The sequence below is a fragment of the Eriocheir sinensis genome, chromosome 18 (genome assembly GCF_024679095.1).
Source record: "Eriocheir sinensis breed Jianghai 21 chromosome 18, ASM2467909v1, whole genome shotgun sequence".
Classification (NCBI taxonomy): domain Eukaryota; kingdom Metazoa; phylum Arthropoda; class Malacostraca; order Decapoda; family Varunidae; genus Eriocheir; species Eriocheir sinensis.
In genome coordinates, this window is record NC_066526.1 from 18,324,642 (window position 1) to 18,339,641 (window position 15,000).

Genomic DNA, 15,000 nt, shown 5'->3' on the forward strand with positions numbered 1-15,000 from the left:
ACAGATTTTTTTTTCGCATCACTGTAAAATTATTCCCACCCCCTTTTTTTTCACTTTTTCTCGCAGTAACGACTCTCCGTGGAGCAGAAAAAAGGTGTTAATATGATAATTGTTGCCGCATTGTTGTCGCCGGCAGAGAAAGAGGATGAAAAGGAGAGCCGCATATAATTATTAAGTTTTCTGTACACGAGAATCGGGATGTTTAAGTGTTAGGCCGCCATCTTTATTAGTATTAACATCTTTATCATCATTATTATTTTTGTCATCGGTGTTATCAGTCATTATCATCATCATCATCATCATCAAAAAACGCCAAAAAGTAAGAAAATCTGTCTTGAGTATTTAATAAGTAAGATCTTTTATGGAAACTATATTTATTTTATCCAGAAGCGAGACAAAGAGAAAAATATGACTAAAAACAAAATAGAGTAATAAATACAATATAATCAATTACCTCAGTAAATACGTGGATTGAAATATACGTCGTTGTTTTCTAGTAAATAATCGTGTAAAATAATATGCTTAAGAATTTAAACCTAACAGAAACCAAAAGCATTCAACGTAACAATACCCAAACACCATCCCTTTTGTGTGTGTGTGTGTGTGTGTGTGTGTGTGTATGTATGTGTGTGTGTGTGTGTGTGTGTGTGTGTGTGTGTGTGTGTGTGTGTGTGTGTGTGTGTTGCGCCCGAGGGGTGAGGAGTAACGAGGCAGTAATTGGATCATATTAAAGTTTAAGAGTTTTATTGGCCACTGTCGGGTAATCTGCCTCACCACCCGTAAATAGGAGGAGGAGGAGAAGGAGGAGGAGGAGGAGAGGTTGGGAGTTGGGGGAAGGAAGGAGCGAAAAGTGAGTAGGAGGATGAGAGGAGAGGGCAGGAAGTTGAGGCAGAGGAAGGTGATCAGGAGGAAGAGAAGAAGGAGGAGGAGAGAGAGGAGGAACAAGGAGATGAAGAAGACGCAGAGATGGATGGAACGATAAATAAAATCTACGGGGGAGAGATTATACTTTAAAGTACCTCTATCAACACACACACACACACACACACACACACACTGAGAGGGGTCATGGGCCACAGAAGTACGTAGTTAACCTTCCAGAAAAGAGTAGAATGACATTGACCACAGCAACACTAACCGCAACTATTAACAAAGCAATTAACAGCTGGGGCACACTCGCAATGGCTCGTTGGGCGGCAATTACCCAACATCATCAGTCGAGCGGCCACGATTATCACACCAGTTAGTGCCTCTCTTTACGTCTACGAGGACTAGGGACGAACTAACGTTGCGTGTCTCGAGGCCCGAGGGTGCCCTCGCTTACAAGAGTATCCAAAAGTGTTTTGATAGCCAACTGCACTGAGTGATCAACGTGCGGACGCGGCGTCCAGGAGGACGCAGGTTCGCGTCCCGCCCGCTTCTACAAACAAGCTGGCAATTTTTCAGTCATCGTCGAGAGGCCTAGACTACCCTCATGCTGTACTGAAGACCACTCATCAACTAGGACTTTAGATTCTCTCTCTAAAAAAGAGGATCAAAGATGAGGTCCGGGGAGTAGCATGAGCCAAAATAGAAGGCGCCACTATAAACACTTGTCTGCGCCTGAACAGGCTGGGGCCGACCACCAGACCCCACCAAGAAACCCTACCGACGCCATAGGCGAAAAAAAATAATAAATTCTTGCACCGTTTTCATAAGTTTATTGATGATATGGTTGAGCGTCTGTATCAGTGATAGTCCTTTGCATAATTGTCAAATTTCTCGACATTCACCAATTTTGTTTCCTTACAGTAACGGAAGCATCTTAAGGGCAAAATAACAATAAAAAGTCCTCTAAACGCTGTTCCTGCGGAAATAAGATAGTTGAGTTGGTTGGAGAGGTGTCTTTTACTCCCCTCTTGGAAAAGTCGAAGGCAGGAGGAAACACAGACGAAGGAAGGTTTATGCATTATAGTTTACCCTCACGACCTCGGTCGCATCAATAAAGTGCACAACGAAATCCATGCACAGCAGGCTTCGAAGATTAACCGTTCATATCTAAGACTCCCGCGTATTAATTTGTATACATAAGATAATAAAGAAGAATCAGTAGGATCCAAAGTCACTCAAATACATATCAACGTATATTAAAAAAAAAAAAAAAATGTAAGAACCAAGACAGGCGGAGGCGAAGACGGCATGTACAAGTCACAAGCCATCAGAGTCACAATTCAGAAGGAAACAATCCACCATGACGATTTGTCAGTTTCCACATGACCTCTTTCGAAAGAGAACAAAAAGAAAGATAAAAAGAAGGGAAAAGAAAGACTGATAGAGGGTGTGGGGCACTGGATATGAGCAGCTTCCGATCCTCACATTATATAAGAAAGAAAAATAGATTGAAGGGAAAAGAATCGGAATAGTTTCAAGAAGGAAGATCCGATAGAGAGCGCGTTTGTTGGTTCCTACCCATTTTCTGAATATACGCAGATGTGTACTTGAGAGTGCATGAGTTTGGAGCTTCTGATACTCAAATCATATAAAGAAAAAGAAGGATAGATGAAAGGTAAAAGAATCGGAGTAGCTTCAAGAAGGATGGACCGATAGAGGGAGCGAGGCACTGGCTATGAACATCTTCCGATCCTTACATTATATAAGCCTCAAAATTGGTCCTAGTCCTTCACCCTTTCTCCTCCTCTTCCTTCCCCTTCTCCACTTCCTCCTCCTCTTCCTCCTCCTCGGGTAATGGAGCACAAGAGCGCCTCCTTCCTTCTGGTCAATAAAATAAGGAAACAGCTTGACGGCCATGACATATGCGCGCAATAAGGAGCAGCTCGCCCGTCTCTCCTCCTCGCCGCTCCCCGACGCTCCTTTGTTAGGGGACAAAAGCGCGGGAAATGTATTTGGCGGGAAGCGGGGTTATCATGGGCCCATCCTGGAGGCGGGTTCTTGTTCCGACACTACATTGGGCGGGCGGGGGCGGCGCGGAGGTCTGATATAAGCAATACACACGTGAATTATTTTGTCAAGAGCCGATAGTTTCCTTAGGCGCGAGGGGGAGTATGAGGGACATTTGTTAAACATATTGCCGGAGTGAAGGTTAGGTAGGCGTGTGTTGGTATAGTGCACTCACGCACGCACGCACATACCTTCCCCCCTCTTCCTCCTCTTCCACCTCCTTTTCTTACTTCTCTTACGCGCGCTTGTATTCGTATGTACGCCTGTCGTAAGCTACACTATACGCATTCATATATACCTCATACTACACACACACACACACACACACACACACACACACACACACACACACACACATGCACTCACACTCACACACAGAGGACGACGCCTAGAAAACACAAAAACAAACAGATAAAAACTAAACAAGTGCTTTTCATTAGGAGAGAAGGGGAGCTAGACGTGTGTGTGTGTGTGTGTGTGTGTGTGTGTGTGTGTGTGTGTGTGTGTCGTAATTACCACAGGTCGGCTCGTAACACTTAACAAGGGAGGATGAGGCGAGCGAGTCCACGTAATACTGAGAGAGATGAAGACCTCGCCGCGGAGAGAGAGAGAGAGAGAGAGAGAGAGAGAGAGAGAGAGAGAGAGAGAGAGAGTAGTTGTAGTATATTATAAAAATAGTAATGTCTAATTATAGTAGCAGAAATAAGAAGAAGAAGAAGAATAAAGAAAAGAATTAGAAAAAGAAAAAGAAGATAGAGAAGAAGAAGAAGAAAATTAAAACAAAAGAAAAAGAGAAAGAATGAGAAAGAAAATTATAATACCGTATCTAGTTCAGTAATTGCAACACGTCATAAACATCAAAACATCCTTATTCTCACCTTTCATTTTGCTAATTAGTCACTCGCACATGACTCACCTGGACCACGCACTAACGCAGGTGTTCTCGCGTTTACCTGCAGGCCGATGACGACGCGGCGACCGATGACGAGGCCTGACGTGATGATGGTGATGATGCCCTGCCGGTGATGAGGGGTGGTGAGTACTGATGTTGTTGTTGTTGTTGTTGTTGTTGTTGTATTCCTTGTTTCTTGTTTTCCTTTTTTTTTCCTTTTCTTTCTTCTTTTCTGTTTTATTTTTTCTTCATCATTGTCAAAGTCTTTCTTTTTTTCTTCTTTTTCACTTCTTGTTCTGTTTGTTTTTGTTCTTCTTGTTCTTCTTCATCTACTACTACTGCTACTACTACTACTACTACTACTACTACAACATTCAATACTAAATTTATGTCATTACCTACAATAGATACAAACGAAATCAAACAGATGTACGCAGTAATACCAATAATAATAATAATAATAATAATAATAATAATAATAATAATAATAATAATAAGCTGGTGCCCAGACTAGCGGAGTGTCGCTGCTAATTGATGTATCACAAGATTAATTGAATTTCTGTGCACGGAGGTGAATAACCTGAAAATATGATGTATATTTTACGTTAGACAAGAGAGAGAAGAAGGAAAGAAAAGGAAGGGAAATGAGGAAAGGAAAGGAAGGGAAATGAAGGGAAGGGAAGAGAAGAGATGAGAATATAGAGGAAAAAAGAGGAGAAAAGAGGAGAAAATGAGAGAGAGAGAGAGAGAGAGAGAGAGAGAGAGAGAGAGAGAGAGAGAGAGAGAGAAGAGAAGAGAAGGAAAGGAAGAGGAAAGGAAGGAAGGAGAAGAGAAAGGAGAATAGAGAGAGAGAGAGAGAGAGAGAGAGAGAGAGAGAGAGAGAGAGAGAGAGAGAGAGAAGAGAAGTGAGAAGAGAAAGCAAGAGAAAGAGCGAGCGAGAGGACAATGGAATAGGGCAAGCTAGCGAGATGAGGATGACACGAAGGGAGACACAAAGGAACAAGGTAATAAGTGATGGAAGAACAGACGCAAGTAAAATTATAAGGCGAGGACGAGTTGGTAATAAGAGAGATATTAATTGTCGGGAGAAGAAGCGAGGCGTGGATTCGCTCCCTCCCTCCCTCCCTCCCTTCCTCTCGTTCCCTCTCACTTCCTCCTCTCCGCTGCTTCTTCCTCCTGTGTGCATATAGAATTCAGGAGTCTTGGGATTAAGTTCTGGTTCTTGTTCTATTTTTTATTTGTTCTTCTTCTTCTTCTTCTTCTTCTTCTTCTTTTTCTTTTGCTTCTTCTTCTTCTTCTTCTTCTTCTTCTTCTTCTTCTTCTTCTTCTTCTTAAGTTTCATGTCTACGTAATAGGGTTTTTTTTGGTGGTGTTAAGAAGTTTAATCCTGTTGTTGTTTTATGTTTTGGCCTACGGCGTCGGTAGGTTCTCTTGGTGGGGCCTGGTGGTCGGCTCCAGCCCGTTGTAGCGCATGGAAGTGTTTATAGTCGTGCCATCTTGCCTGGCTCATGCTGCCCCCACGGAGCTTATCTTAGATCCTCTTTTCAAGATAATCTAGAGTCCAGGTTGATAGATGATCTTCAGGAGAGCATATGGGTAGTCTTAGGCCACTCGGCGATGACTATAATTGCCCCTGTTGTTGTTTTGTTAGGATATTATATTGTTTTGTGCGATGTTATGTGGGTTTAAATCTTGTTTTTGTTTTATTGTTAATTTTAGGAAAGCGTTCGGATCATAATTTCAGTGCAGTGGGTTTCTTTCTTTTTTTTATTTATTTATTTATTTTGATTTTTTCCTTAGTTTATATTTTACTTTGTTTAGAGGACGCCGAATTTCGGGCTTCGATCAGGCTTTGTTGTTGAAAGTGAAAGTCATGGGGTGCCAATCTCTCTCTCTCTCTCTCTCTCTCTCTCTCTCTCTCTCTCTCTCTCTCTCTCTCTCTCTCTCTCTCTCTCTCTCTCTCTCTCTCTCTCTCTCTCTCTCTCTCTCTCTCTCTCTCTCTCCCCCTCTCCCTTCCTCCCGAGTTTTCTCCGCTGGGCTGCCGCAAACGAGACAAGTGAAGCGATAATGTCCAGTGAGGAATTTAATCAAGTTTGGGAATGAGCCGCGTGGTGTGTCTTCTTGTTGTTGTGTCTCGTGTGTGTGTGTCGGGGGGGGGTTGTGGCGGTGGTGGAAGTGTGTGTGTGTGTGTGTGTGTGTGTGTAGTGGAGTTGGTCTGTACGAGTGTTTCTGTAGTAGTGGTAGTAGTTGTAGTAGTAGTAGCGGTGGTGGTGGTGTGACGCAGTTGTGGTGTATCAGTTTTGTGGTGTTAGAGCGTCTTAATTACAGTGCCTTATACTTTCTCTTATACTCTTTCCTATATCTGTAGCGGCAGGAGTGTGAGGTAGACAGTATCGGGTCCTTCTTCCGCCTTCTTTCTGCGCTTAGCTTGTTATGTCTATAGTGTTTTAGGTTCCGTGTTTCTATATATCTTCTCCATTTCAGCTTGTGTTACGCTTTCTTTAACTGTTATTGCGTAGAAATGATAATGGTAAGGATAGCAACGGTAATATTCTGCAGGGTCAAAGGTGGGAATATGAGAAGAAATTAGGAGGAAAGAAAGGCATGAGAAGTAAGTAATAAAGGATAACACACATGATATCCACACCTTCATACGCCCACTCTTCCTTCTCTCCTGCTTCTTCTCCTTCATTTGCAGGGCTGAAGAAGGGAATAAGAAGGGGACAAGAGCATAAGAAGTAAGTATAATAAAGGCAAAACACTCATGCTTTCCACATCTTCATACGCCCACTCTTCCTTCTCTCCTGCTTCTTCTCCTTCATTTGCAGGGCTGAAGAAGGGAATAAGGAAGGAACAAAATCATAAGTAAGTGATAAACAAAATCACCCACGCTGTCCATATCTCCATACGTCCACTTCTTCCCTTTCACGTTCCTTCTCTTTCCCTTGCTCCTGTTTCTTCTCCTTCATTTGCAGGGCTGAAGAAGGGAATAAGGAAGGAGCAAAATCATAAGAAGTAACAAACAAAATCACCCACGCTGTCCACATCTCGATACACCCACTTCTTCCCTCTCACGTTCCTTCTCTTGCCCTTCCTCCTGCTTCTTCTCCTTCATTTGCAGGGCTGAAGAAGGGAACAAGAAGGGAACAAGAGCATAAGAAGTAAGTAATAAAGGCAAAACACTCGCCCTATCCACATCTTCATACGCCTACTTCTTCCCTTCCTCCTCCCATCTCCTTCCCTTCCTCTTCCTGCAGTGTTAAAAAAGGGAATCAGGAAGCAAATGAGGAGAAAACAAAGGCATAAGAACTAAGTCATAAGGAAAAACACTAACGCTATCTACATCCCATACGCCCACTCCTTCCCCTCCCATCTCCTTCCTTTCCTTCCTCCTCCTGCTGCTGCTTCTCCTCCTCCTCTTCCTCCTTCTGCGCCGTACTCAGAGGCAATATTAGGAGGCTGTAAAAACTTATTGAAACACTTAATTGTTTCTCAGATGAACCTGCTCCTCGCTAGTTCCTCCGGCCATCACCAGAGGAAGACACTCAACCTCTTGCATCCCGCCTCTGTGCCTCTCTCGCCTTCGCCCCTTCCTCCCTCTGCCTCCTTCTCGTCACCCACTTAGGTTTGATTTGTCCCCTACATGTAAATCGGAGCCGGATCGGGTCATGCTCCCCTTCCCAGATCCACGGCTTCATTACCCTGTGAAATATTGCGCTCTTGTGGTCCCCGAACTAGACATTGATTGGGACGACCCGTGGGAGGAGCCTCGAGGAGATAATCACGAAGAGGCGGAGTCACCCTCGATCTGGCGCCCTATTCGTCGGCGCTGCGCATGCGTGGTGGGGGTCGTGGTGTAGAGGGGGGTTGAGGGGTCCGCGGTGCCCCCTTCTCTTCACACTGCGGAGGTTGCTGATGGCTGCCGCTGACTAAGGCTGAATTAGACTCCTCGACATGTTAATTGTTTGAGAGTAATTAGCGGCGCCTCTTCACCTCACCTGGCTGCCGTGTGTGTGTGTGTGTGTGTGTGTAAAATGATAAGACTGTATATGGAATGGCGAGGAGTGTAATACAGACGTGAAATATCTCTTAATAAAACGTAACTTAATTTTATGTAGGTACTTATGAAACGAATGAAAACAAAGCGTAGAGAGATAGGGCGATAAAGTCAAACGGATACGTAAAACCGATGAACGTTGCGCTAAATATTGAATTAAACTGAAAAAAACGTATATATGGAATGGAAGTTAGGGACATATTCTATAGCTGCGCGTGGCCTCCGAGCTCATCTCCGTCGCCAACGTCAAATACCTCTTATAAATTTATCGTATGGATGGATGGATGGAATAATCAACGTAGCCAGACTGTCGTACTCAGCCGCTTATATTTCCCGACTTCCTACCCCAAAACTGTCTTCTGGGCTCCAATAACGAAACTCAATTATAGTTATCGTTAAAAGAGGTAGATCGTGATGTTTCTTCGTAATAGTTAGGCGTCAGAAACCGGTAAATACTATGCTCTGAGTACGATGATCTGGCAACAGTGGGAGGGATGTGGACGAGTAGGCGACAGGATTTATTGTATGGGTGGACGGATGTGGACGAGTAAGGGACAGGATTTATTGTATGGGTGGACGGATGTGGACGAGTAGGCGACAGGACTTATTGTATGGATGATGTAGGCCTATGTAGACAAGTATGCGACAGGTAATGCAGCAGAGGAGGATAAATAGATATAACTGAATAGATAGAACTGGTGGACTTTCCGATAATTTTGCCGTTGACTGAAAAATAAATGCAGATACACAGTTATACAGGAACACTTTATTTGTCTATTTATTGCGTTAGCGGGTTATTATTACTACTATTATTACTATTCCTGCTATTTATTATTTTTTTTTACTGTAATTAGTATCAGTATTAGCTTGGGATTATTCTTCTATATGTTCTCTTCCTCTTCATCATCATCGTCATCTTTTTCTTTTTCTTTTATTTTCCTTCTCCTTTGTATTAGTATCGTTATTGTTACCATTATTATTATTATTATTATTATTATTATTATTATTATTATTATTATTATTATTATTATTATTATTATTATTATTATTACTGCTATATTTATCACCATCATCATTGCTATTGCTACTATCATCATCATCATCATCATCATCATCATCATCATCATCATCAACTAAACCACCACCACCACCATTAATTACAAGCACGTTCCCCTACACACCATCATCACCATCACACAATCACTATCATCATACACACACACACAATCACGCCCTCCATCACCACTTACTGTCTTCGCTTCACCGTCACTGCATCGCTCACTATCACTCACCATCACGCGCACACCCTCGCCGCCGCCTCGATAATGTCACCATACACCATAACTCACCTGGTAATTGGAGGTGGGCGCAGGTAGGGTCCTCACGCCTCAGGTATTTCTAGGGCGCTACCTACCTGGGTCCTTGGGTGAAATATTTCCTCTGTTGCCTTCCCTGTCTGTCTGTCTGTCTGTCTGTCTGTGTTTGTTTCGTTTATCTCTATCTCCTTTTCTCTTTTTCTTTCTTTCTTTCTTTCGTTCTTGCTTGCTCGATTTCCTTCTTTCTTTCTCTCTTTTCTTCTCTTTCTCCTCTTCTCCTCCTCTTTTCTCTTCTCTCTCTCTCTCTCTCTCTCTCTCTCTCTCTCTCTCTCTCTCTCTCTCTCTCTCTCTCTCTCTCTCTCTCTCTCTCTCTCTCTCTCTCTCTCTCTCTCTCTCTCTCTCTCTCTCTCTCTCTCTCTCTCTCTCTCTCTCTCTCTCTCTCTCTCTCTCTCTCTCATCATTTTCTCATCACTGGGATTCCTGTCATTTTTGTGTCCCCCGAACTTTAACTTTTTCTTCGTCTCACCTTTGTATTAGACCAACTTCCTGCGTGACCTTAAAAAACGGGGCACAACTTCCTTCTAATAAAAAAAGATGGTAGGGTAAAAGTATGGAGAAAATAGAAGAAAAATTAGTGTGTTGTATTTATGGATTGTGACCCTATTTGTATGTAGCGGGTGTGTAGATATATAGGTGATCCTTAGAGTGATTTAAAGTAGTATATATAATTGACAAGGGGGAGCAGTTCAAGTATAATATGTATTTCGGCGCATATATTCACGTTTCATTTTTCTTTTACTTTCTTTAATTTGTCTATTTTATATTTTATTCATTTATATTTTTAGTTTTTTTTTTTTCGTCGCCGCTATAGAGTAATTCATGAGACGTCCCACAGTGAAAGGCGGAAGATTTCAGAACCAACCCAGATGAAGTTCGATCAAAATTCAACCATCTTAATGAAACTCAACACAATACAGGCCTTTATAGATGAACTTAGATGAATAAACTTAGACAGAAACACAGCCAGCTTGACGAAACACGGCCACATAGTATTAACTTCTCTTGGGTAATGTCGCATAACGTTAGAATCAAAACAGATGACATTCAATAAAAACTCGCCTATCTAACGAAACACAGATACAACACAGACCTTTTGAAATGAAGTTGATTAAAAAAAAAAAAAACTGCCAGATATTAACTTCCTTTAGGTTGTCAGGAAATGTTATAACCAGTACAGACGAAACGGTATCAAGTCTCACCCATCTAAACGAAACCCCGACAAATAATATGAACTTCTCGTCGGCCGCGGCGGGTATACTCTTAGATCAATGCGGACCGATACAAAGCGACGCGGACAAGGCGGATCGACGGACAGACACGGACTCGCACAAACACATCTTCGGCTTGACGTCTCGCGCATGGCCGCTCTTCCACAAGGAGGCAATTTACTTTTAAGCTGGATGGGAGTGTTCGAAAAGGAGGGAGGGAGGAGGGAGGAGGGAGGGATAAAGGAGGGAAGGGAAGAGAAGGAGGAGGTAACCCATATATCTCGTCTCCTCGTCTCCTTGCCTTCCCGACCACAGGCATGTCTCAAACCCTCCGGCCGACCCTTGTCATGGGCAGTTATGGGTTTATAACACAGTAATGCGACTACCGGGCCTCCCTACCTGCTTAGATGCCGCTATTAGAACCAGCGCGCCAGCTCTTACCTTTACAACCTCTTACCCTCCCTCCCTTTCCTCCCCGTCTCACCCCCTCCCCCTTTGTTACTACCTCTCAACACCCTCTACTTAGATTTCTACCGATTTCCCCTCTCTCTGTTTTCGCCTCTTCCCTCTCCTCATGCTTCTCTCGTTCTCCCTCCCTTTCCTCCCTCTTCCTGCCTCTCCACACTCGCGCATACTTCTGCCTCTCTCTCCTCTCTCTGTTTTTTGCATCTTTTCCTTCTCCTTATGGTTCTCTCATGCACCCTCTCCTCCACATTGCTTCTCCCTCCACTACGATCACCATCATCCTCGCCTACACACTTATCCCGCTCCTCCCTCCCATATCTCTCCTTCCACTCCACCCTCCCATCAGCCTCCCCTCTCCCTTACCTCTCCATCTATTCCTCTCCCCATATATCCCCCTAACCTCCCTTCCCTGTCCCCCCACCGCCGCCGCCAGGTATGGAAGGCCCAGAGGTAAAAAAAAATCTGATGGTTAAGTAAGTTTGGGTTAGGTGAAACACGCGGTCACCTGTTGGTCCCATGATGCGCGGAACAAGGCCGTGTCATGGCGCTGATGGCCGCGAGGGGGCACCACCGAGGGAGGACACACCGAACTGGGACGAATGAACCATCCTAACTGAATTTTTGGCCCCGCGCGTCATAAGACAATTCCCTTGGCGACTTGGGACCGTTGCTAAAGTTGTTATCTTTTTATTGTCCTTCCGGGTATCGCCATAATCGCCGTGAAGATTGAGCAAACGTGTGTGTGTGTGTGTGTGTGTGTGTGTGTGTGTGTGTGTGTGTGTGTGTGTGTTAGGGTAGGTTGAGTTAGGTTGGGTCAGGTTAGGTTAGGTTAGGTTAGGTTAGGTTAGGTTAGGTGTGTGTATGTGTGTGTGTGTGTGTGTGTGTGTGTGTGTGTGTGTGTGTGTGTTAGGGTAGATTGAGTTAGGTTGGGTCAGGTTAGGTTAGGTTAGGTTAGGGGTGTGTGTGTGTGTGTGTGTTAGGGTAGGTTGAGTTAGGTTGGGTCAGGTTAGGTTAGGTTAGGTTAGGTGTGTGTGTGTGTGTGTGTGTGTGTGTGTGTGTGTGTGTGTGTGTGTGTGTGTGTGTGTGTGTGTGTGTGTGTGTTAGTGGAGATTGAGTTTGGTTGGGTCAGGTTATGTTATGTTAGGTTAGGTTAGGTGTGTGTGTGTGTGTGTGTCATATGAACTAAACGATCGCTGAGAATGTTTGATAGAAGAGACCCCCAAAAATCATGAGAAAATGAGAAAAAAACTTAGACACTTTGTACCTTTATGATACGAAATAGACGCTCACTGAAAATGCTTTATATACGCAGGAACTAAGAATCATTGCTGCTTTCTTTATCATAAACAAAAAAAAACCTAGACGATCATTGAAGACGCGTTATGTAGAAGGGAAGGAAAAATGAAAAAAAAAGAGGAAAATAGATATAAATAAACGTTCTACTTTTTACCCAGTGAAGAAGACGATCACTGCGATGCTTTACGTATGACAACGGTATAAGAAACGTTACATCATTACCCTAAGAACTAGACCCTCACTGAAGATGCTGTGCGTACGTTGGGAAATGAAAATGAGTTACAGAGAAAACGCTACAGAGAAACGTTGCCCTATTTATCGTATATGGAGTGGAAGTCACCATGATCGCTGGATATGTTTGATGACGAGGGAAATAAAAAGTTGCAGAGGCAAAAAATATCATATAAACCATTGTTGACTTTATTCCGTGAACTGTGCAGTGGCTGGAAATGCCTGATGGAAAGGGAAAAAAAGGAAGAAAAAACACGAATAACAGCACAGTGAATAATAAAAGGAAGAAAGAAATGAAAAATATATCAGCATTACTTTTATTGTATCAGCTTAAATGGCATCAGTTCTCCCCTTTTGTATCGTTGTAAATGGCTTTAGTTTTTTAACAGTGGAAATGGCTAGATTATTCTCTTTATATAGGGCTTATATAAAGCTTCATTTATTTATTTGTCAGCTTAAATGGCATCACGTTTTTCTTTCAGTGTAAATGACTTCGTTTTCCCCGTTTTCTATCACAGTAAATGGCTTTATTTCTTTTAATTTTATTGTTTTTTTCTATCAATGTAAAAGGCTTCAGTTATTTTTTGTCAGCTTAAATGGCATTAGTTTTCTCCTTCCCTATCGACGTAAATGGCTTTAGCTCTTTAAAAGTGGAAATGGCATGTTTTTTTTTCCTATCAATGTAAAAGGCTTTAGTTATATTTTTCCGTCAGCTTAAATGGCATCACTATTTCTATCAATGCTAATGGCTCCACTTCTCTCCTTTTCTCGTAAGTGACTTTAGAGTGCAGTGCAAATGGCTTGTCTTTTTTCTATCGGCGTTAAAAGCTTCAATTATTTTTGTGAGCCTAAATGGCGTCAGCTTTTCGTCCCCTCAGTGTCACGGCTCAGCTGTTTAGAGTCGCCGCGCCGCCGTCCAATATACGCATCAAGACCGTAATTAAAATCGTGTCGTGTCATTGAGTCTTTGATACTCGACATTAAAAAGACGGAGCGAGAGCACACACACCCGTCCCCGCCGATGAATAAATCAATACTGGCACAACAATCGACGGCCGGACGCGACTCGAACGCTGAACACTGAGACGAAAAGTAAATAAAAATGTTGATTGTTGTGTATGTGTAAGAATGCAAATTAAACCCTGTGAGATTTTCCTTAGATAAATAGACAATAAAAAAAATGGTCATTATTACATCACTGAGGCCCTAAGTAGATAAAAAGTCAGCTGTTGTTTATCTGTTTTAGAATGTAAATTAAACCCTGTGAGATTTTGCTGAGATAGATTGATAGGCAATAAAAAAAAAAATCGGTCATTATTACATCACTGAGGCCCAAAGTAGATAAAAAGTCAGCTGTTGTTTATCTGTTTTATAATGCAAATTAAACCCTATGACTATTTTCTTTGCTTATCTATATAGGAACCGTTTGTATTACTACCCCCCAAAAAAGTGATAAATTTAACACTCAAACCGAGACGCAAATTATATAGTCATCGGTTGTATATGTTTTTAGAATGCAAATTAAACCCTATGACTGTTTTCTTTGTTTATATAGGAACCATTTTTATTACTACCCCAAAAAAGGCGATAAATATAAATCTAACAGAGACGCAAATCATATAGTCATCGGTTGTATATGTTTTTAGAATGCAAATTAAACCCTATGACTGTTTTCTTTGTCTATATAGGAACCATTTTTATTACTACCCCAAAAAAGGTGGTAAATATTACTCTAACAGAGACGCAAATCATATAGTTTTCTTTTTATCGTTCATTATCAGACACGAAGATAGGGGTGACTTTACTGTATTCTTGGGTTCCCTGTCTTATTTTTCCCTTTCGTACTCTTTGTCCCTTTTTATTTTTTTCCATCTATTTATTTTGTTCATCATTTCTTCATTTTCATATTTTTCCTCTTCGGTTTCATCTCTATAGTCTCAATCCCATCCTTTTCTCCTGCCAACACTCTACTCCTTTTCCTTTTTCAATCCTTTCCTCCCTCACTAAGTTACTATCTCACTAATTGTTTCCTTACTTATTCACTCTTTATTCACTCTATCCTTTTACTTACTATGTTCTCCCTACCTCAGCCATTCCCTCCATCACACACACTTAAACATTCGCTCTTCGCACCCTTTCCATCCCTCCATCCCTCGCTCACTTAATTCCTCCCTCCCTTTCTCATTACCTCCACTCTCAACCACCCTCTCTCTACACCCCCTCTATTCCTCCCTCCCTCATTACTTCCTCTCCCTCATTCTTTCCTTCCTCACTCACTACTTAAACTTTTACTTATCCTCTGAACTCTTTATTTTTTCCTCCCTCACTCTTAACTCTTTCCTTTTTTTCTTCCTTCCTTCCTTCCTTCCTTCCTTTCTTTCTTTCTTTCTTTCTTTCTTTTTTCCAACTTTCATTCACTCGTTCATACGCACTCATACCCTCCCTTCATTCCTTTCTCTCTCTTTCACAACCTCCATCTCTGACTCACCCTTTAAACTCACAATTCCTTCCCCCATTACTCATTGACTCACTCCCATA

The 15,000-nt window shown here is 42.3% G+C and overlaps 1 long non-coding RNA gene across 1 annotated transcript in view; it reads left to right on the forward strand.

Annotated features, from left to right (window-relative positions):
• LOC127000409 (uncharacterized) overlaps positions 1-15,000 on the forward strand; it is a 94,630-nt gene that overhangs the window by 3,908 nt on the left and 75,722 nt on the right. Inside the window, exon 2 of the long non-coding RNA XR_007754022.1 lies at positions 3,897-3,972. This is a non-coding gene — a long non-coding RNA (uncharacterized LOC127000409). The remainder of the gene's footprint in view (positions 1-3,896; positions 3,973-15,000) is intronic.